The following is a 24,256-nucleotide window of genomic DNA, read 5'->3' as shown; positions in this document are numbered from 1 at the left end:
CTTGCCACAGCTTTCAACACCGCCCCACACTCTGGAATTATAGATAAACCCACTAAACTAGGTATAAATTGCTATGTCACAAGATGGGTTGCCAACTGGCTTACTGACAGAACACACACTGTGAAAGTAGCAGACTCCAAGTATGACTTTGGACCAGTGATGAGTGCAGTACCACAGGGTCCAGTCCTGGGTCCTGTCCTGTTTTGTATCTACTTCCCTGAAGTAAACTTTAACATGGAAGGTCTGTGGCTAATGAAGTTTCCAGATGACTGCAAACTAGGAGCCATAATTGTAAATACTAAAGATGTGGACATCCTACAAAAGGGCCTCACTGAGACAGATGGCTGGTGTCAAAGCCATGGCCTCAAGCTCAATGCCAAAAAGTGCATTGTCATCCCCTTTGGTAAAAACTCTGTAGCCATGAACTAAATCATAGGCGGTAGTATACTTAACACTGAAAATGTGATAAGAGACCTTGGGTCACAGATGGACAGTGGACACACCTGTGATAATCACATCCCCACAGTAGTCAGGAAGTTCTTCTATGTGGCACACCTCATCACAAAAGGTGTCTCATGCAGAATAGAAGAGGACATTGTTCCGCTCTACTCATCACTCACTAGATCCATAATAGAGTACAATGCCTCTTTTGCTATGTACCTCACAAGACATCTACAACAACAAGAAAGCCTACAGCAATACCTCACAAAGAGCATTAGCGGCCTGAAATACATGCCATACACAGAACATCTCAAAATGCTCCAGCTGTACTCTCTCGCATATCTCCTACTCAGAGGTGATCTCTGCCTAACATACAAAGCTATGTCAAACACAGAGCTGTTGGACATGATCCACGTAAAACACTCACAATCCCACTGCTCTTGGCCCCAAAACCACGAGTGAAATAAAAGGAAGGGGTGTATCCATTTACCTTATGGATACCCAGAGCTTCAGGTTAGTGGCACAGCATGAGGCCTTGGAGACCATGCAAGTGCAACTAACATTGGGCAAAGCTGCTTATCAGATTGTAGCCTGCTACAGATCACCTACCTTGTCTCAGGAACCTCACTCAGTATTCCTGAGAACAGCGGAAAATATAAAGGTGCTATCAAACACCATTATATGAGGAGATTACAACTACCCAAACATTGAGTGGGAGAATTACTCGTGTACAACATCCTTTGCCCAATGTTTCCTAGAGTTTAAAACTCAAACCCTGGAACAGCTGGTCACCATACCCACTAGAGGTGACAACATACTGGACCTGATCATCACCAACATGGGGTACCAGTGATTTCCCCAACAGAGAAAAACCCCCCACTGGTAATATCAGATCATAAAGTAACCACACTGGACATCCAGGTTCTGCCTCCCCAGTCAAGGAAACCACTGTGAAGACATTTTCAAAAGCAAACTGCACACTTCCCAAGACCAAAGTGGAAAGTTCCAAAGCCCCCTTGCTATAGGATAATGCTATACAATCTGCCGAATCATTTACAAGTGCATTCTATGAGCATCTACAGGGATGCATGGATCGAGACATCCCAAATAAAACCAAGATGCACTCCTCCAAAGATAAGAAACCAATCTGGTGGTCGTCGCCCATAAATAAGCTATACAACAGAAGGAGGAAACAAACACATGATAGAGCAAACTTCACAAAAGGAAAGGCATCACTGATCATTATTAGGAAGACACAATGATTGCTCATAAAATAATCCAAGGCCAGTTTCTAAAGACAAATTGCCAAGGAATGTAAGAATAACAACCACAAAGCCTTCATTAGCTATACCAAACATTTAGGTGGCAACTTCCAAATATGCTGTCAGCTACTGAAAAATGGCAATAATACACTGAACCAACTTACATTGCCCACATCCTGGGGACAAGTTCAGTGCAACCCCCATCACCCCAAAAGGATCTGTGTCCATCCCAGAAGAATGCAAACCCCAGACTTCATGGACATGCAGGTAAAGACAGCCTCTCCAAAGCTAAGAACACAGCACCAATGGGACTGGATGGTGTCCCAGGCTGTGTCTTACACCAGCCCCAAAAGGAACTACACCCTCACCTACATTCACTGACCAGACTCAACCTTACCACAGGCTATGTACCCAGAGAATGGCATACAGCAACAGTCATCCAGCTCCACAAAGGGGGTGCCACAACAGAACCTGGAAACCATTGCCCTATAGGTCAACTCAGCCTGGTCTGCAAAGCTATGGAGCAAATTATCATGGAACCCATAAACAGAGACATTGGGGACCTCCAGACACTGGATTCTACCCAACTTGGCCTTATTAAAGGCAGATTCTGCCTCCTAAACCTAGCTGACTTATTTGAAACAGTTACCAAGGACATAGATGGAGGTGAAAGTAGTCCACACAGCCCACCTGGACCTCACTGAGGACTTCCGACACCATTCCCCACTCTGTCATCATGGACAAGCTTACCAGCTTGAACATTAACAGCTATTTCACAGGATGAGTGGCCAACTGGCTCACAGATCAAACACACATGTTCAGAGTTGCATGTGCCATATCCGACTCTAAACCAGTCACAAATAGCATCCCACAGGTCTTGGTCCTGGGACCCCACCTGTTCAGTAGATACTGCTCAGAGGTACAGGCAAGCACAGGGAGGAGTATGGCTGAACAAGTTTGCAGATGACTGCTAACTGTGGTCCATAATCGACTCTATGGCTGACACAGACATCCTCCAGAAGGGTCTTACAGAGACAGATACCTGGTGTCAAAACAATGCCCTCAAGCAGAATGCCAAAGAATGCATAGTCATCCCCTTTGGATAAAACAAAGTGCACACAAATTACCACGTAGGTGGTAATCCAGTATGTATGGAGAAAGTAATTATGGCCCTGGGGACCCAGAGTAGATAGTAAACTCTCCTTTGATGATCACACGGCCAAAGTGTTTAGAAATTCCTTCTATGTAGCCCACCTAATGTCACCTAATGTAACCCACTTTGTCTAGTCTGATGATGTCACCATCCTACAAATATACCTGTCAAAAAGCACTCACAGTAATGTGTATAGGTCGTGTAAATGTGTACTTCTAATACCATAAAGTAATTAGGTAGAGGTTTGAATCCTGCACTTGACAACTGTTTGTGTTTGATCTTCTTGGATAGGAGCAGCCTTTTTGGAGACTACTAAAACACCTTAAAAGTGGTATACCCATCTTTGTCAAGTCTGATGATGTCACCATGCTACAAATATACCTGTGGAAAAGAGACCAGTAATGTGTATAGCATTGTGTTAATATGTACTCTTCTAGTATCATAAAGTAATTAGGTAGGGGTTTGAATCCCCTGGCACTTGACAAGTCTTTATGATGTCACCTCTTTGGAAAAAGCAACCTTTTGGAAACCTAATAAAAACACATTAAAAGTGGGGATAAACCCCTCTTTGTCAATCTCATGAATTTTATCCCCCCATCCTACGAAATATACCTGTGGAAAAAAGAACTCCCTTGGTTGGAAGGACCTCTGTAAAACCCAAAATAGTTTATTTCCAACCCGCACATAAAAGTGAAAGTGTTTGGATGACCTTCTTGAAGAGAGTACCAATAAAAACACCTTTAAATAAAACCACCATCTTTTTTATGTGATCTAGAAATATACCCTGTGGAAAAAGAAAATCCAGTAATGTATATGCGTTCATGTTAATGTACTTCTAGTATCATAAAGTAGTTAGGTAGGGGTTTGAATCCTGCACTTAACAAGTGTGTGCTGTGTGTGATCTCCTTGGGAAAGAACAACCTTTTGGAGACTACTAAAACACCTTAAAAGTGGTATACTCATCTTTGTCAAGTCTGATGGTGTCACCATCCTACAAATATACCTGTGGAAAAAAAATTTCTACTAATGTATATAGCGTGTCATTTTAAATAACTTTTCTAGTATCATAAAGTATTTTGGGTAGGGGTTTGAGTCCTGCGGGACAATTGTGTCTGTGGGGATCTCCTTGGAGAAGGACAGCCTTTTGGAGACTACTAAATCACCATAAAAGCGGTATACTTATCTTTGTCAAGTCTGATGATGTCACCATCCTACAAATATACCTGTGGAAAAGATAACTTCCAGTCATGTTTATAGTGCATTGTGTTAATGCATACTCCTCTTGTATCATAAAGTAGTTAGGTAGGGGTTTGAATCCTGCATAACTGTGTGTGTGATCTCCTTAGAGAAGATCACCCTTTTTGGAAACCACTAATACACCTTAAAAGTGGTATACTTATCTTTGTCAAGTCTGATGATGTCACCATCCTACAAATATACCTGTGGAAAGGAAATCTTCCACTAATGTCGTCACGTCATGTTAATGTGTAGTGCTCTATCATCATAAACTACTTAGTTAGGGTTTGAATCCTGCACTTGGTGTGTGTGACAATGTGTTATGGGTTTTGTTTTTACTACTGTATGATATATCACTATGACAATAGTATGTGTATTGCACATGTCAAGTAGCTGTGTGGCAAATACATATACTTACATGTGACCTCAATTATTTCATAGGTGGGAACCCTGCTTTCTCCATGAACACATCTGTTATCTTTGCCAGAGTGTGCTACCACTTTCCAGACCTTAGGTCACATCTGTATGCTTGTGACAAGCCCAGCCACTGCAGTGATCCCTGGCCTAGGTCATCTGTGTCACAGACACTCATTACGGTTTCTATTGAATAGTGTGAGTGAGGGTTTATGCCTGAGGTATAGTTCAGACCTGTTCAAACGCAGCAAAGTTTGTCAATGATGGCTATTCATTATAGGTGTACAACAACCTTTGTGGATATGCATGCAGACCCCTTATTGCTTATGTGATCCACCGAGGGATTCCAAAATACCTTTGGAAATGTGATTACCAAAAGAGAGATGATGTAACACTTGGCTGTATGTACACATCAGTACCTGTTCAACATGTTGGGGGATACTACCTATGTGGTACTGTGGGGATACTATGTTTTGTAAAAGTGTATGACTATGCTTTAGTTGGCTTATAGATTTACAGCATGGGTTTCACAACAGGTATCTGTCTGTATGATACCCTTGTGGAGGATGTGTGTGTCATCTGGAGAATGCATTATAGGCCACAGTATGCATTTCCAGATGTGGACATATCCCTACTATGTTTGCTTGTACCTAAGAGAGCTATATGCCAAACAGGAGTGGTCTCAGGAATGGGTGCAGGTGAATACCACTGGTTACTGGCGTAGTATAGTACCTGAAGGATCCAAATGTTACTGTGTGTCCTACATCTGTGTATCAGTTGTCAAGACATCATCTAACGATTGTTTATGGTCAGGCTGTTGAGGTCATGTATACTACCATAATGTAAGCCAATGACAGATAGTAACAGTATCACCCACAGCACAGTGTCAAACCATGTCATACACATGTGTACGCAAGTTCCAAGATGTGTGTAGTATAATGCATACTGGCCGCCAATAGAAACTATGGAGTGTTAACACTGTGTAATACAGGTCATGTTACCCTGCCCATGTGTCCACTATGCATGTACATGCAGACAGTGCACCTCCACCATGTTCACAAATGTACACCTGCAAATTGGTGCTGCACACATCCCACACGTACTGTCCACTCTCTAACACATGCTGCCAATACTACACACATCAGCTGAATGGCACATGGGTGGACAATACACTATTGGAATTAACACTGGTGTAAACAATACTACAGTGACAATTATAGCTTTAATGCATCATTCCTGCTCAGCTACACCTATAAGGATATCATTACACTTTACTGCTGACAACATGCTAACATTGCTATACTGCTATAAAGTCACCCTGTGCATCAGCACCATGTTAGCCTGTTCCTGCATCAATGTTACAGATGACAGGAGGTGGCACAGGTTTCATCATATGCACAGGGTGTGTTGTTGGTTTGCCAGAGGCCTACATTGAGCCATACAATTGACATGTATGTGTGTGAGGGCCAAGAGTACTGCTATGGGCCAATGTTGTTGTGTTAGCCCTAGGTGTCTGTTTTATGTGTATTTTGTGTCTGCATGCACACAGTTCCACCATGTGGCTGCCAAAATGGGGATTTGTGGGAGAAAAATATAAAGGTGCTATCAAACACCATTATATGAGGAGATTACAACTACCCAAACATTGAGTGGGAGAATTACTCATGTACAACATCCTTTGCCCAATGTTTCCTAGAGTTTAAAAACTCAAACGCCCTGGAACAGCTGGTCACCATACCCACTAGAGGTGACAACATACTGGACCTGATCATCACCAACATGGGGTACCAGTGATCCACAACAGAGATAAACCCCTCACTGGTAATATCAGATCATAAAGTAATCACACTGGACATCCAGGTTCTGCCCTCGCCCCCCAGTCAAGGAAACCCCTGTGAAGACATTTTCAAAAGCAAACTGCACACTTCCCAAGACCAAAGTGGAAATTTCCAAAGCCCCCTTGCTATAGGATAATGCTATACAATCTGCCAAATCTTTTACAAGTGCATTCTATAAGCATCTACAGGGATGCATGGATCAAGACATCCCAAATAAAACCAAGATGCATTCCTCCAAAGATAAGAAACCAATCTGGTGGTCATCGTCCATAAATAAGCTATACAACAGAAGGAGGAAACAAACACATGATAGAGCAAACTTCACAAAAGGAAAGGCAGCACTGATCATTATTAGGAAGACACAATGATTGCTCATAAAATAATCCAAGGCCAGTTTCTAAAGACAAATTGCCAAGGAATGTAAGAATAACAACCACAAAGCCTTCATTAGCTATACCAAACATTTAGGTGGCAACTTCCAAATATGCTGTCAGCTACTGAAAATGGCAATAAATACACTGAACCAACTTACATTGCCCACATCCTGGGGGACAAGTTCAGTGCAACCCCCCCATCACCCCCAAAAGGATCTGTGTCCATCCCAGAAGAATGCAAAACCCCAGACTTCATGGACATGCAGGTAAAGACAGCCCTCTCCAAAGCTAAGAACACAGCATCAATGGGACTGGATGGTGTCCCAGGCTGTGTCTTACACCAGCCCCAAAAGGAACTACACCCTCACCTACATTCACTGACCAGACTCAACCTTACCACAGGCTATGTACCCAAAGAATGGCATACACCAACAGTCATCCAGCTCCAGAAAGGGGGTGCCGCAACAGAACCTGAAAACCATTGCCCTATAGGTCTACTCAGCTTGGTCTGCAAAGCTATGGAGCAAATTATCATGGAACCCATAAACAGAGACATCGGGGACCTCCAGACACTGGATTCTACCCAACTTGGCCTTGTTAAAGGCAGATCCTGCCTCCTAAACCTAGCTGACTTATTTGAAACAGTTACCAAGGACATAGATGTTGGTGAAAGTAGTCCACACAGCCCACCTGGACCTCACTAAGGACTTTCGACACCATTCCCCACTCTGTCATCATGGACAAGCTTACCAGCTTGAACATTAACAGCTATGTCACAGGATGAGTGGCCAACTGGCTCACAGATCAAACACACATGTTCAGAGTTGCATGTGCCATATCCGACTCTAAACCAGTCACAAATAGCATCCCACAGGTCTTGGTCCTGGGACCCCACCTGTTCAGTAGATACTGCTCAGAGGTACAGGCAAGCACGGGAGGAGTATGGCTGAACAAGTTTGCAGATGACTGCTAACTGTGGTCCATAATCGACTCTATGGCTGACACAGACATCCTCCAGAAGGGTCTTACAGAGACAGATACCTGGTGTCAAAACAATGCCCTCAAGCAGAATGCCAAAGAATGCATAGTCATCCCCTTTGGATAAAACAAAGTGCACACAAATTACCACGTAGGTGGTAATCCAGTATGTATGGAGAAAGTAATTATGGCCCTGGGGACCCAGAGTAGATAGTAAACTCTCCTTTGATGATCACACGGCCAAAGTGTTTAGAAATTCCTTCTATGTAGCCCACCTAATGTCACCTAATGTAACCCACTTTGTCTAGTCTGATGATGTCACCATCCTACAAATATACCTGTCGAAAAAGCACTCACAGTAATGTGTATAGCGTGTCGTGTAAATGTGTACTTCTCTAATACCATAAAGTAATTAGGTAGAGGTTTGAATCCTGCACTTGACAACTGTTTGTGTTTGATCTTCTTGGATAGGAGCAGCCTTTTTGGAGACTACTAAAACACCTTAAAAGTGGTATACCCATCTTTGTCAAGTCTGATGATGTCACCATGCTACAAATATACCTGTGGAAAAGAGAGCGCTCAGTAATGTGTATAGCGCATTGTGTTAATATGTACTCTTCTAGTATCATAAAGTAATTAGGTAGGGGTTTGAATCCTGCACTTGACAAGTTTGTGTGTTGTCTCTTTGGAGAAAAGCAACCTTTTTGGAGACTACTAAAACACCTTAAAAGTGGTATACTCATCTTTGTCAAGTCTGATGATGTCACCATGCTAGAAATATACAAGGAAACAAAGAAGTCCTTGGTGGAAACACTGCTGTAAATCCAAAATAAGTTTATTCTCCAACAGAACACATAAAATGTAGAAAGATAAGCGCTTTCGGGTACTAGACCCTTCTTCAGATAAAAGTACAATAAAAACATCATGAATTTAAATAAAAACCCACCATCCATTTTTTGGATTGCTAGAAATATACATGTGGAAAAAAGAACTCCCAGTAATGTGTATAGTGCGTTGTGTTAATGGGTACTCCTCTAGTATCATAAAGTAGTTAGGTAGGGGTTTGAATCCTGCACTTAACAGCTGTATGTGCGTGTGTTTGTGCATGATCTTCTTGAAGAGGAGTAACGTTTTTGGAGACTACTAAAACACCTTAAAGGTGGTATACTCATCTTTGTCAAGTCTGATGATGTCACCATGCTACAAATATACCTGTGGAAAAGGAAACTTCTAATAATGTATATAGCGTGTCATGTTAATGCATACTTTTCTAGTATCATAAAGTAGTTTGGTAGGGGTTTGAGTCCTGCAGTTGACAATTGTGTCTGTGTGTGATCTCCTTGGAGAAGGACAGCCTTTTTGGAGACTACTAAATCACCATAAAAGCGGTATACTTATCTTTGTCAAGTCTGATGATGTCACCATCCTACAAATATACCTGTGGAAAAGATAACTTCCAGTCATGTTTATAGTGCATTGTGTTAATGCATACTCCTCTTGTATCATAAAGTAGTTAGGTAGGGGTTTGAATCCTGCACTTAACTGTGTGTGTGATCTCCTTAGAGAAGATCACCCTTTTTGGAGACCACTAATACACCTTAAAAGTGGTATACTTATCTTTGTCAAGTCTGATGATGTCACCATCCTACAAATATACCTGTGGAAAGGAAATCTTCCACTAATGTGCGTAGCACGTCATGTTAATGTGTAGTGCTCTATCATCATAAACTACTTAGTTAGGGGTTTGAATCCTGCACTTGGTGTGTGTGACAATGTGTTGCGGGTTTTGCTTTTACTACTGTATGATATATCACTATGACAATAGTATGTGTATTGCACATGTCAAGTAGCTGTGTGGCAAATACATATACTTACATGTGACCTCAATTATTTCATAGGTGGGAACCCTGCTTTCTCCATGAACACATCTGTTATCTTTGCCAGAGTGTGCTACCACTTTCCAGACCTTAGGTCACATCTGTATGCTTGTGACAAGCCCAGCCACTGCAGTGATCCCTGGCCTAGGTCATCTGTGTCACAGACACTCATTACGGTTTCTATTGAATAGTGTGAGTGAGGGTTTATGCCTGAGGTATAGTTCAGACCTGTTCAAACGCAGCAAAGTTTGTCAATGATGGCTATTCATTATAGGTGTACAACAACCTTTGTGGATATGCATGCAGACCCCTTATTGCTTATGTGATCCACCGAGGGATTCCAAAATACCTTTGGAAATGTGATTACCAAAAGAGAGATGATGTAACACTTGGCTGTATGTACACATCAGTACCTGTTCAACATGTTGGGGGATACTACCTATGTGGTACTGTGGGGATACTATGTTTTGTAAAAGTGTATGACTATGCTTTAGTTGGCTTATAGATTTACAGCATGGGTTTCACAACAGGTATCTGTCTGTATGATACCCTTGTGGAGGATGTGTGTGTCATCTGGAGAATGCATTATAGGCCACAGTATGCATTTCCAGATGTGGGCGGACATATCCCTACTATGTTTGCTTGTACCTAAGAGAGCTATATGCCAAACAGGAGTGGTCTCAGGAATGGGTGCAGGTGAATACCACTGGTTACTGGCGTAGTATAGTACCTGAAGGATCCAAATGTTACTGTGTGTCCTACATCTGTGTATCAGTTATCAAGACATCATCTAACGATTGTTTATGGTCAGGCTGTTGAGGTCATGTATACTACCATAATGTAAGCCAATGACAGATAGTAACAGTATCACCCACAGCACAGTGTCAAACCATGTCATACACATGTGTACGCAAGTTCCAAGATGTGTGTAGTATAATGCATACTGGCCGCCAATAGAAACTATGGAGTGTTAACACTGTGTAATACAGGTCATGTTACCCTGCCCATGTGTCCACTATGCATGTACATGCAGACAGTGCACCTCCACCATGTTCACAAATGTACACCTGCAAATTGGTGCTGCACACATCCCACACGTACTGTCCACTCTCTAACACATGCTGCCAATACTACACACATCAGCTGAATGGCACATGGGTGGACAATACACTATTGGAATTAACACTGGTGTAAACAATACTACAGTGACAATTATAGCTTTAATGCATCATTCCTGCTCAGCTACACCTATAAGGATATCATTACACTTTACTGCTGACAACATGCTAACATTGCTATACTGCTATAAAGTCACCCTGTGCATCAGCACCATGTTAGCCTGTTCCTGCATCAATGTTACAGATGACAGGAGGTGGCACAGGTTTCATCATATGCACAGGGTGTGTTGTTGGTTTGCCAGAGGCCTACATTGAGCCATACAATTGACATGTATGTGTGTGAGGGCCAAGAGTACTGCTATGGGCCAATGTTGTTGTAATGTGTGCGGGTATGTGTTAGCCCTAGGTGTCTGGTTTATGTGTATGTGTGTGTCTGCATGCACACAGTTCCACCATGTGGCTGCCATATATGGGGATTTGTGGGACAGCCACAGGTACCTGCCAGGCTTTACAGATCACCGTCTCTGGCCACGGATATGATACCTGTGTCTGGCAGGGGTGCTACTGACAGTATCATGTACTAAGCCAGACTGGGTACTAACCTCAGAGGTAGACAGATGTACACTGGACCCATGCCCCTGCTGGGACTGGCAAGAGCCACGTGCATGTGGTCTTCTAGGATGGTCTATGGACAGCCCACCCCCAACATTGCTGGGGCTGGTAATGGCAGTACAGGAGTGGCTGTGACTTGAGGGACATCCGCGGCAGCTGCCAGCTGCTGATGTTGCTGGCATACACCGATGTCTCAGCCGTCCCACACTGTCCTGACACATGGACATGACATTGTGGAGGACATCTAATGTCTCACCCCAACGTCTATCAGTGACCTCAGTGTAATTACGGATGGCACCTGCTAGGTCACAGATACTGTCATTTAAAGTGATGTTATGTGCCCTCTGTGCTCTTAGTGCCTGTCTGGTGTACCGTTACATACATGCCTGTGCCTCCATGACAGCCTGGAATATGCGTGAGGTTGTAAGACCTGTAGCACATCTGCCAGGGGCATGATGACCAGCAGTGCTCTGTCGAGAACCCCTGGACATCTGCCTATGTGGTACCTTTCCAGATATCTGGGTATGGCGGCTGTGTCGGGATGCATGTGCCATAGATACCACACTGCCCTGGCTAATGCCGACTGTACACTGTCCCTCAGCTAAGGGCATTGGTGATGGATGTATTGGCAGTATGACTGTGTGCTTGGATGGGGTGGACACTTGTGTACTGTCAATTGGTGGCCCAATGACAGACCCTGGCAAACATGCCTGTGCCTCAACACACCTATCCTCATTATCACTATTTGTGTCAGTGACATCAGGTTCTCTGCTACAGTGAACCAGCCCAACCTCAACACCTGTGAGAGGAAGACAGAAAACACACTTTACGACCTGTACATGATGTTGGAACACATGCACACATGCACACATGCACACATGAACACATGAGCACATGCACACATGCACACATGCATACATGAACACATGCACACATGCACACATGCACACATGAACACATGAACACATGAATACATGCACACATGCACACATGAACACATGCACACATGAACACATCCACACATGCACACAAATACACTCCTCACTAAAGCAGACACACACACACACACACACACACACACACACACACACACCACCAGCAATCCAGAACATACTCAATAGCGGTTGATGGTGGGGTACAGTATCACAAGCCAAACAGTCATATCACACGTGTCAGCATGCAGGACGTGTGTTGCTCAACAGCATGCAGTGCCAGTGTTGACAGTCCTTGCTAATAACAGTATACATGGCTTTGATGCATGTGTGTTGTTGTTCAGTGATTGGCCTCACCCTGGAATGCAATGTGTGCATGGACACAACATTGCTGTGCAAGTCTTAAAAGCTCTTCAATGTCCTGTGCACCATCACTCACAGGTATACATACCATGGCTGGATATGTATCTGTGTGTCACATAGATATCCATTTCTTATTAGAGCATCTGTGTCTTTAGCAGATAATTGTGGACACAGGTTTAGCTCATGCATGCTATGTATACACACAGGATGAGTGGTGCATGTATACCTGATGGAATACCATTGCTCAACATAGCCATTGTACAGTGGTTATGGTGAGTGTAGAACATATTGTGTACATGCCAGTGCCAGCCATGACATGGCATGCTACATCACAACTGCAACATTAAACATCACACATACCCAATGTGTGTCAAGTGACCTATACACTCAATAGCATTACAAGACATATATGTGTCACTTTGTGCAAATGGTGATTGCTATGCATATTGTGTATAGGTGCATATGTTTGCACATACACAACATTGAGGTGTATAGCAATGAATGCTATGTGTAGTACTGTGGTTACTGTAACTGGATGGGGTGTAGTACCATGAGCCATCATCATGCAGCATCATGTGGTCACTCAAGGCTACTAATGTGTGCCAGACCGGCAACTATCATGCTTTACCTCAACTGCAGTACGGTGGCTACATTCACCATTTCACAGCCAGTTGTTACATGGGTTTGTAAATATGCCCAATAGGGAGCATTGCCTAACATGAATGTGTTGTGTGTTGAAGAGTATCACACCACCACATGATAGGCCTCTACCCCTCAAGTATATTATGTGTGCTGTGTGGATGACATTTGGGATACTGGAGTGTGACTTTACAGCGGGTGTCTGAATACGCCATGTGTAGCATATTAACGTGTACTGCGTATGACAAAGTTGTGTATGTTGTGTGCATGTGTATCGACTCTGCCTATCCAATGTCCACTACAGTGTAGCCACAACTGTTTGGGATGCTCTGTGTATTGCATGTGTTTGAGGCAGCTAATCACATTACTGAGATGTGCATAGTCTCACAGCAAACATGTGTACATGGCCTACACCTCACCTATGACATGCACATGTTATTTGCAATACTAAATGTAGAACACTCTCACCAGCATGGGTCTGCTACCTTGCTGTCACACCAGAGGGACCTACAAGGATATGAGACAGTTTGTCAGTGGCAACAACTGTGGCATTCCTACTGTGGGTTTGCAATCTTACAGTAGTACAATGGTTGACAGTCACAGACCTACAGATTATGTTCCAAATTATCAGTATTGCACAACAACAGGCTGCACATCTTCTAACTACACAGTACACAGCTCACATATGCATGATCTACCAATCGAGGTAACAGTAGTCTACAGATATGCCATGTTACCTGCACGCTCCGAGTGAACTTGCTGGGTGGCTCCGGCCTCCATGATGATACATGTGTGCTGTTGTTGTTGTTGGCCAGGAGCCACCAGGCTCAGGAGCAGCTCCTCCACTCTGGTGAGAGGGGGATGGATGGTTACCCCACCACTTGTGGCAAGCTGTTGTCTATGGATATCAGATGAACGCTGCCGGACATGTCTAAGTAAATCACTGCAGTGATGGCATGCCTGCTCATATGTCCAGTTATGCATGCCTATGTCATTTACCCTATCGACAACATCTTGCCACAGTGCAGTCCGCTCATGCTGGTCCTGGCTGGTTCTGGAGAAAAGCAAGGTGGAGTGCTGAATCAGACTGGTTGTTATTATTTCATCCTCAGCTGGACTATAGGTGGGGTTGCGATTGTGGGCCATGACCCTGGAAGACAAAGAAACAATATGTGTGAGCAAGTCATGTGGCACACTTAACATTCTAAAGTACAGGTATCACTGAACTGCCATATATAGCAACCTATTGGCTGTCAGAGGATACACACTTATAATACCACATATCAGTGCTCAACCCACAACTGCCTGTCAGTGCCTGTCATGCTCTATATATTAAACCATGTTCTGCACAGCAACAAAGAGAAACCAGTATGTAAGACTATACAACAGTACATGGCACACTGTATGCGACACAATGCACCACCTAGCCACAGGAGGTATATATCAAGCTAATGCATAAAGAAAAATGTCATCCATTGCAATGATTGTAAAGTCGAGTTACAGTATTACCAGTATACCACACCAGTTGTTGATGGCAAATCCCTTCCTAACATATGTGCACATTCGTGAATATAGGTGGCATACTGCTGTACTAGACTATACATGTTGCTAGATACGCACTTATATCCTGTAACACACATATGACCGAGGGCATGTTACAGACATACATCAAGACACAAAGGTATTGCAACCCAGATGAGCTTTATCTGTGTACCATACAGTACTGTGTGTCAGTACTTACAAAACCTTATGCCTGAGGTATGTAATTTGTGAGAACTACAGGGAACACACAAAACAGTGGTTCCAAGCAATGTGGACATACACCACACTGTGCTGTTTAGGCCTACAGCTTCAGGTAGTACTACAGTTCATACGGGATTTGGATTCACCAGCAGTACCAATCAATAAGCATACATGTACTGCTGTAGCCTACAATGGCACACCCCAGTCAACACCAAGGGACTACGTCAGACCGTATGCCATACTGCTTTCTCTGCCTAGCAATAGCATGCACATCTTTTGCTGGGATCAGAGCTAGGACACAAAATACCATGGCAAAAACAGTTTCCCACTAAGCTATTACACATATACACAACTTTGACGCATTCACCAACACATTCACCATCACACTCAGTCAACCTCACATAGCAATTATTGTAACAAGTACATGTGGGTGTGTATCGGTTCATAGGTAGGTAATAGGCTATTGGCCCTAGGGCCTATAGAAGCCTAGCCATATGGTACCCTGGCCTTTGACACCCATGTAATTTAATTTCATGTGCCCCTGTCAAGCAGAGCCACAGAGGTGATTCCCGGGGTGTATTTCCTATCTCCCATCCAATCATCAGGATTATTCATGATGACTGCTAATGAGGAGCTTTGTTTGCGATTGATAGGTAGTTTGTTCCAGAGTATGGGATGTCTCTGAGATAGGGATCTATCCCTCCAGCATGTTCTGTTTATTGAGGTGACAAGGTTTAGGTCCCTAGAGCGCGTAGCTCATAGGGATTGTGATCTGTTTACGTGGAGCATGTCCATCAGCTCTGGGTTTGACATAGCTTTGTATGTTAGGCAGAGGTCACCTCTGGGTAGGTGGTATGTGACACAGTCTAGCTCTGGTTTTGTGAGACAGTCTGCATAGAGCATCTGTTTGAGGCCAGTAATACTCTTTGTGAGGTATGTCTGTGGCCTTTCCAGTTGCTGTAGATGTCTTGTGAGGTACATACCAAAAGGGGCATTGTACTCTATAATGGGTTTTATGAGTGATGAGTAGAGGGGAACACTGACCTCTTTCTCCCTGGATGACACACCTTTTGTGATGAGGTGTGCCACATAGACAGATTACATGACTAGTGTGGCACTGTGATTATCAAAGGGGAGACTACTGTCCACCTGTGTCCCATGGTCTCTTATCACACTTTTGGTGTTAAGTAGAATACCACCTATGTGGTATTTCATGGGTACAGAGATTTTACCAAAAGGGATGCCAATGCATTTTCGACATTGAGCTTGAGGCCATGGGTTTGTCACCAGGCATCTGTCGCAGTAAATATGACCCTGTCTCTCTCTCTCTCTCTCTCTCTCTATATATATATATATATATATATATATATATATATATATATATATATATACACACATACATATAAACATCCATTGGTGTACATATAGATATGCATATAGGCACATATACAGTCCACCTTTCACGGTGGGAATATCAATTATGTGAAGGTTGTGAGGTATACAGTTATGTAGTAATATTGCACAGTCTTGTGTGGAATGCATTGAAGGTGTTCTCAGCCCATGTAGCTTTAGCAGGCCTCACTGGCTGCAACATTGCAAACATAACAAATCATACCCACTGCATTTAACCACCACATGTCATATACCAGCACTGTATGCTGTCTTGTTTGCCACACACTACAACCTACGTAGAAATATGCACATAACAACCTTCACCAACATATATATGTCCATCCTTCACAAACAGTTGTAGTATGTCCCTTGCTCTATGCACATGTACAGATGCTAATATATCTGACACAGAAATATCTCTCCATATGTGTGTGCCATGCACACACAAGCTCCACACTGTTGTAAGTCTGTGGACCTCACAGCTGACCTGTTGGGCCTTGCTGCAACATGAACATGTGTCACATGTGAGCACACAGTAATATTAGAGGGTGTATATATAGCTGCAAATGCTAGATTAGCATACTAGCCTGGTACAGCAGTTGCCAATGCTAAGCTACACGTTAATATAACTATAATGCATGTGTTACTCTGTCTCATCCATGTTTATGTAGCTGTATGCGCTACTCCCCCAAACAGCCATTGTACACACTACTGTACAGAACACAGATAACATGGATCAGATGTTTGACATTTAATGCTGAGCTACATATGTCACAGTTATGTCCCACTGCACACAGCTACACACTGATTTGTCCTTGGCAGTAGTTATGAAGGGCATCTGTGCATAGATGCATACTGCTGCCACATATGGATGTTTCAAAGTATATAGAGTACTCTTCAAAAACATCTACTACATGTCAGTAAATACATATATGTTACATACCTTTCCTTTGCATTTGTTTGCAGTTTTCAGTTCCGTGTGTGTTTTATTTTTTTATTTTTTTTTCTGTTGATGTTGATGTGGGTGTGTGTCTGTCTCTCTCTCTCTCTCTCTCTCTCTCTCTCTCTCTCTCTCTCAATAGCTGCAATGGGATGATTTCATGTGTGGACAGCAAGTACAGCCTGCTTTTATAGGTATCTGCACATGTGCATGTGATGGCCTCTGCACCAATTGGTGGCCACCATTTGGTAATTGCATGCAGCCTGCTGTGTGGTAATTGCAGTACTCACTGTCATAGCAACCCAGTGCTATAAATTGCTAAGTCAGGTAGGCGTAGCCCTTTCAGCTTTCCAAAGTGGGGCCCATGCTTGTTTGCTCTGGACACCGTTGTTTAAGTCAGAAGGTTGGTATACTTCTTATATCTGAAGCTAGGGGTGTAGCCAGTGATTTAAATGTTGTACTCAGACCTGAATGTTGCCACTTCCAGTACACAGTTGTCAGTGTAGAATTTTACTCACCCCTACAAATGCTAACACAAGATACGTGGGAGTATGTAGTTTCTTTTCTACATATACAATTAACTGCCATACATAAGTAGTTATTGAGATGTATTCATTTGGCACATGAACTGTTTGTGAACTGCTATACTGTGAATATTAATGTACTCACTTCTGCACAGTTTGTGCTTTTTATTGCTGACATTAGCACAGGATGCTCAAGAATACTGGACAATTCCTGTACTGAGTATGCCTAACTACATCCTTGGTGGACCCTGAACACACAGGTATATTGTACATTTGGGTGGGGATTGCCTGCTATGATACTGTATGGGGGTTGTAAAATGGTGCTGTAACATTATTTACTGCTGGAATGGCTGGTTCTCTTATCACAGTCATGTAATGCAATTCCACAACAACTGCTGGTAAAGTTCCACAGAACAGGTTTTGTTTTATGGCATCCCTATCTTTCCTTTACATTCACTCATTCAGATGCATGATATATCTATTTCAGCAACAACCTGCTGTATATCTATTGTGGCTTAGTGGTACTTCATGCAGTCTAGTGTGTCCAAGGTCCAACGTTCGAGACTGACAGAGGTGTTTTAGTTTGCTGCTGAGCATAACAAGGGCCCTCACATGGAGGGTGACTAAGGCACTTTTAAGCAGTTGTAAGCGGGTTTGCGTGAAGCTTAACAATACTTAGCTATGCGCACACAAGCGCACACTCGCACAAACTTGCTAACTACTGCTTAAAAGTGCTTACTCCTGCTAACCCTCGCGCTCATTTCTTTGAAAGAAAAGAAAATGGAGAGATAGGAAAGTGGCGAAAAAGGGGCACAAAGAGGGAAAGACAGTAGGGAAAACAGCTCGGGATGTGCAGGACAGGTGTAGGGAAGGTCCATAACTGCCCATTTCTTTAACAGCAACAGCTGTGCATATGCAATAAATTTGGAGGGAAGTATGAAACCTTCCACCCCTGAGAGAGGGGTGAGGACAACAAAGTATGTTTTACTACCAATTACATATCAGTTTATGTGTCCAGCAGACATGCGTGCAAAATGGGTAGCTATGTATGGGGGCATAATTTTTTTTTTGGGAGCAGATTGCCCTTTTTTTTTCAGGTGAGAGTGGAATGTGGTGTAGGAGAAGTAGGTATATTTAGGGAAGTAGGTTGGGGCGGTAAACAGACAAGACAAACAAGATGCATACAGGGGCAGAATATGACACATGTGGTGAGTGAACCCATTGACAGGGAAGGATGTTTGGAAATCGCAAGCCCATGAGCCCACAGATGGCAACAGTGGAACTGAGATCCCCACCCATGGGCAGTCACCACTGCACCTTCACAGCACAGAGGGTGGCTGTGCTGGGGGCTGCATAGGAGGGGCAGGCTCACCCATGAGTCGCACCACTCGTGCCTCAAGCTGGCATAGGGGATCAGCGACTGAACGCTTGATCTTCCTACGCACCACAGCCCAGACCATTCGGAGGGTGATAGGTGGCCCTCCTTCAGCCACGCTTGCATGGGGGAATGAGACCCATCCCCTGCAGCGCTTCCACCCGAAGGTGGCACAGGGCTAACGGAGGAGGATGTCCCGGGCTGGGCACCGGACTTGCTGGTGCCAGGTGCTATCGCCAGCTGAGGTGGGACAGGTGGGTCCGCTGGGGCCGGCCTTCCCATACGTTCTATGTTTAGGAGGATTTAATGACAATATGGGTTGGTAACAGCCAACAGCATTCCAAATTAGTTGTAACAGCATGCAGTAGTATTCCCATTAACCCAACACACCAGAGTTCCAACAGTTGAACAGCAAGCATAACACATGCATATATAGAACAACAGTGGACATTCCAACAGCATGCAGGATTGATTGGTGGCAACAGGCCACCAAGATTCTGGTATTTGAACAGGGCACATGCATCAAAGTAAATGCAGATATTTATAAACCAATAGGACATATGTCCCAACAAATGTTTTGAGAATAGACATACCCATTGACATGTGGAATTGCATTGTTTATGCACATACAATAGGGTGTAAAAAGCTACCTCCATTAACAACTTATATATACTTATAGTTTACACTACATTCCTATTGACTGCAGGTATATATCCCCTACATGTATTATTACACTACGCAATGTCCATTAAATTGTGAAATTCGTTTTGATAGTTCTTTATATACCTGACCTGTATCTGACATACAAACTGACAAGGATGCAGATGTTACCGCTATGTATTTATATATTGTATTTATATTTATATATCTACATATCTGGATGTGTTCAGGTGACATTATCAGTTATATTTTAACAGCCCCCTACATTTCTAGCAGCACACTGACATTTCTGGGAAACACAATAACAAGCTACTCATGTGCCAGATTAACCTGTACATGCCGGCCATGAACCAACAGTTGAGGACTGTATATCTGCTTAACAGCTACTGGCACTCCCTTCATCCACTTTATATGGGCCTACCCAAATGTGGGTTGACAGCGCTTAATACAACAGTACTATTTCTATAATGCAAGAGTACAACAACATATTGACGAATGTGACACGGACACACTCCAGGAATTATACCTTTATTAATTACATTACACACTTTTCTAGAGGCTCTCTCATTTATTTAATATATCAGTGCATGCAGAAGACTTATTCAAGATGTATTATACCTTTATTAATGGGTTACAACACTCTTTTTCAGGCTCTCTCACTTATTTTATATTACAGTACATGCAGAGAAATTATTCAAGACATATTATACCTTTATTAATGGGCTACAACACTCTTTTTCAGGCTCTCTCACTTATTTTATATAACAATACATGCAGAATAACTACTAACCTGACTGGTGGCACAGCCTTAGCAGTCTATCTGCATAGGCTTGCTGATTCGCAGCACGGACACCTGCAGCTGTGAAGTAAATAAAGTGATATTGAGACATACCTATCCATAATATAGACTATAATAGCAATTCTTACATACTTCATTCCATGGCTACCTACTCAGTAGTGGGGAATTTTCCATCCCACGGGCCTCCTGTATCCACTGGGTCAGTCGGTCCTCCTTGCATCTCTTCAGGTCTGAGTAGTGGTGTTTGACCTGCTCACCAGTCTGAGGGACGCCTGTGGCACTGGTGAGATCATGAGCTAGACGGTTCCAGGCTTCTGCTTTGTATTCCTTGCCCTGGAACTGGCCCTGCAGGAGTCTCTCATCATGATTATGGACGAGGAGCCAAACCATTACTTTTGACTCCTCAATGCCCCATCGTTGCGCTCGAAATCGAGAGCCCTCCCCAACACCGGCCATGCTGACTGCAGATGGGAGCTACAACTAGTTATGGCAAGTATTTTCACCTATGGAGCTTAAATATGCTTCATTTCCCGCACTTATTTGTGATTGGCCAGTTTTGAACAATCTCAGCTGAAAGCACACCTGCTTAGCTATGGGTAAACTTCCATTGATATGTATGTGTGTGTTGAAAGTGCATGCATATGAAAAGCTGTCATGGCTTAGTGGTTTAGTACTGTGATTATGGTGCACAGTGTCCCGGGTTCGAGGCCTGTCATTGTGTTTTATTTTCCTACTAGCCAGACTGGCTAGGAGGTGTGGCTGTGTTTAGCCAACTTTGCTCAACTTTGCCCAACATTGCTCTACTTTGCTCGATGTTGCCCAGTGTTGCCCGACATTGCGCTAGTTAGCGTGGTGTGCAGCTACGTGCAAACATGTTTTGTTTGCGCTAGTTGGCGCGATGCTCAGCTACACGCAAAGCCATTGCGCTAGTTAAATTCATCAGTATGCATAACCATTTCACCTTTATATATATATATATATATATATATATATATATATATATTCGTTCAGTACTACATAGGCCATTTCAATGCTTTTTTCTAGCATTTAAAGGATAAATGTCAGGAATTATTTTTACAGAACCTGCGGTGGTGGTGCTGTGGTAGCGTTGTCACCTCACAGTAAGACGCTGTCTGGTTCGATTCTCAGCTAGAGTGTCTTCTGCGTGGAGACATGCATGAATGGGCATACCTTTGTTGAAGGTTGTGAATCAGGCCTGGCAAGCCGGTACATAAAAATCAACTGCCAATCAATAGTGGATCGGAGTTCCGCTGTGGCGACCCCTAACTGGGAAAAGCCAAAAGACACAAAGACAGATTTCCTACAGAAAATAGAAACAGGAGTGGTGGGACTCTAACCGGGAATGCCTCCTCTTTGTGCGAAGGCTCTACCACTACACTATTGTTATTTGGCTTAATTGGCATATGTTTCTTATTATCCTCTTTAATGTCTAAACTGCTAACTGTAGCTATGCAATGGGCAAACCCTTGCAAACACGCACACATATGGGCAGCTATATCGGGAATAATAAAAAAAAATAAAAGTTTTACATTTTCTAATTGTACATGGGTTTAGAATGTGGGGAAGTGTAGTGTTGGGGATGTACACATTTGAGCTGACTCGCTCATGTCAGTTGACATTTGCCGATTGAGGGACTTGCAGGGGCATGGATTTTTGGACTGCTCAGCAGTCCAACATGCCCCCTGCACTCGTGCATGCTCTGTGTTAGCCTTAGAGTTGAGTCAGCGCGCCCTCATGACTATGCATGGCACACTGACATCTTACTCTTAGGCTGCAGTTTCCATGTAAGACTAATTTAGTCTTACACGGAGGATTAGTGAATCCCGGGGATAGACTCACAAAAGGTATATGAACAGAACTGAAATAGATTATTTTATAATATCAGAAGGTTTAGTTATATAGTTGAAACAGGATTTTTTGATCATCTTGCAATATGGCTAGAGATAAAGGAAAACAAGACATATATAAAAATTGACAAAAAATACAAAGGACAAACAAGAAAACATGGGATGAAGAATGAAAGATTAGTAATAACTGTTATGAAAAAATCATATTACTATGAGAACATTTTATAAAAATTGGTCTGAATGGCGGATTATATTTAAGGAAAAATGTTTTTATAGTGGCAATGTGATGATGTGAAAAAAGTAGAGAAGGGAAACATAAAATAACATGTAATGGTGGATCGATAGATTTATAACATAATGATAGAAAGTACTTTGACAAAGAAAAATAAATATTTGAAAGAAATCAAGAAAAATACAATAATTGTTATATAAGCAAATATATTTGTACAAGAAAAAATAGAAGTATTGAGTTACTTAAGTAGATTAGTAAAGGAAGATGGTAGTGTAATAAGAGAAATAAAAATGTAAAATAGAAAGAGCTCAGGAAACGATTATGAATAGTCTAGTACAATGTGCACGAGAAATGTTTAAAGAAAAAAAAAGGCAGTGAAAAAACAATAAAACTAAAAAAGTTAACAGAAAAAGAGTTGGAAGAGGAGATTTCTTTAAATGAACTAGATAAAGTCCTAGGACAAGAAAATATAGATTTGGGTGCTAGACCAGATGGAATAGGGTGTGAAATGTATAAAAATGTAAGGAATTGTCAAAAAATGTAAAGGTTTTGAATGAATGGTTATATGAAGATGTTATGTATAAAGAATTATGCAGTGAGATATTTAAATTCATATGGAAGAAGGAAAATATAAGACAATTAAAAAAAACTGGGGACTGGTAGTATTGAATATTAACGATTATAAGATCTTTATAAAAATAATACAAAAGAGATTTGAAACTAAAGTGTAAAATATTATGGAAGACAGTATACATAAAGGGGAAGGGTTATCAAGAATTTGTAATGATAGAAAAACTGTGGATGATATGAATCAAAAAGAAGAAGTGAGAATCATAGTTGGATATCTTAATAAGGCATTTGATACCATTGAACATGAAATTTTACGGGTTATAATGAAAGAATGTAATATAAGTGAGAAATTAGGATTATACCAGTGTATAGTATTAATAAAGTAAAAATATGATATAAGACAGAGGTGTCAAATCAGCTGTATACTGCTTGCATTAGCTATGAATGTAATAGTATGTGAAATAAATCACAAAATGAAGGAGATGGGGATATATAACACCTGAAGGAGTAAGAATTCCAATCCTGTCAACATATGCAGATGATATTATAATAATTTCTAAACACAAAATGTGGATAAAAGATATAAATATTTGTACAAATGGGTGTCCAAAAGTGATAGGGATGGCTTTAAACAAAGAGAAAGGTAAAGGCTTAGGTGATGTTGTAAAGATAGGGGGTGTATATTTTACAATGAATGAAATTTCTGTGTTAGGTATAAAATTTGAGAATATAGTTTTAAGTAGAATTCAATGGAATAAACAAAAGAAGAAATAAAACAAACATTCTTTTTCTGGAGAATATATAAATAATCATTCAGAAAAAAAGGTTTAGTTGATAAATTCAGAACTGAAGGGAAAATAGCATATTTAGTAACTATATTCATGTTGTCAACAGTATTTGAAAAGGAATTATTGCA

This window comes from Protopterus annectens, chromosome 4.part1 (genome assembly GCF_019279795.1).
Source record: "Protopterus annectens isolate FY-2018-M chromosome 4.part1, PAN1.0, whole genome shotgun sequence".
Lineage (NCBI taxonomy): Eukaryota > Metazoa > Chordata > Ceratodontiformes > Protopteridae > Protopterus > Protopterus annectens.
The sequence above is the reverse complement of the archived record's forward strand: the minus strand, read 5'-3'. Positions refer to the sequence as shown.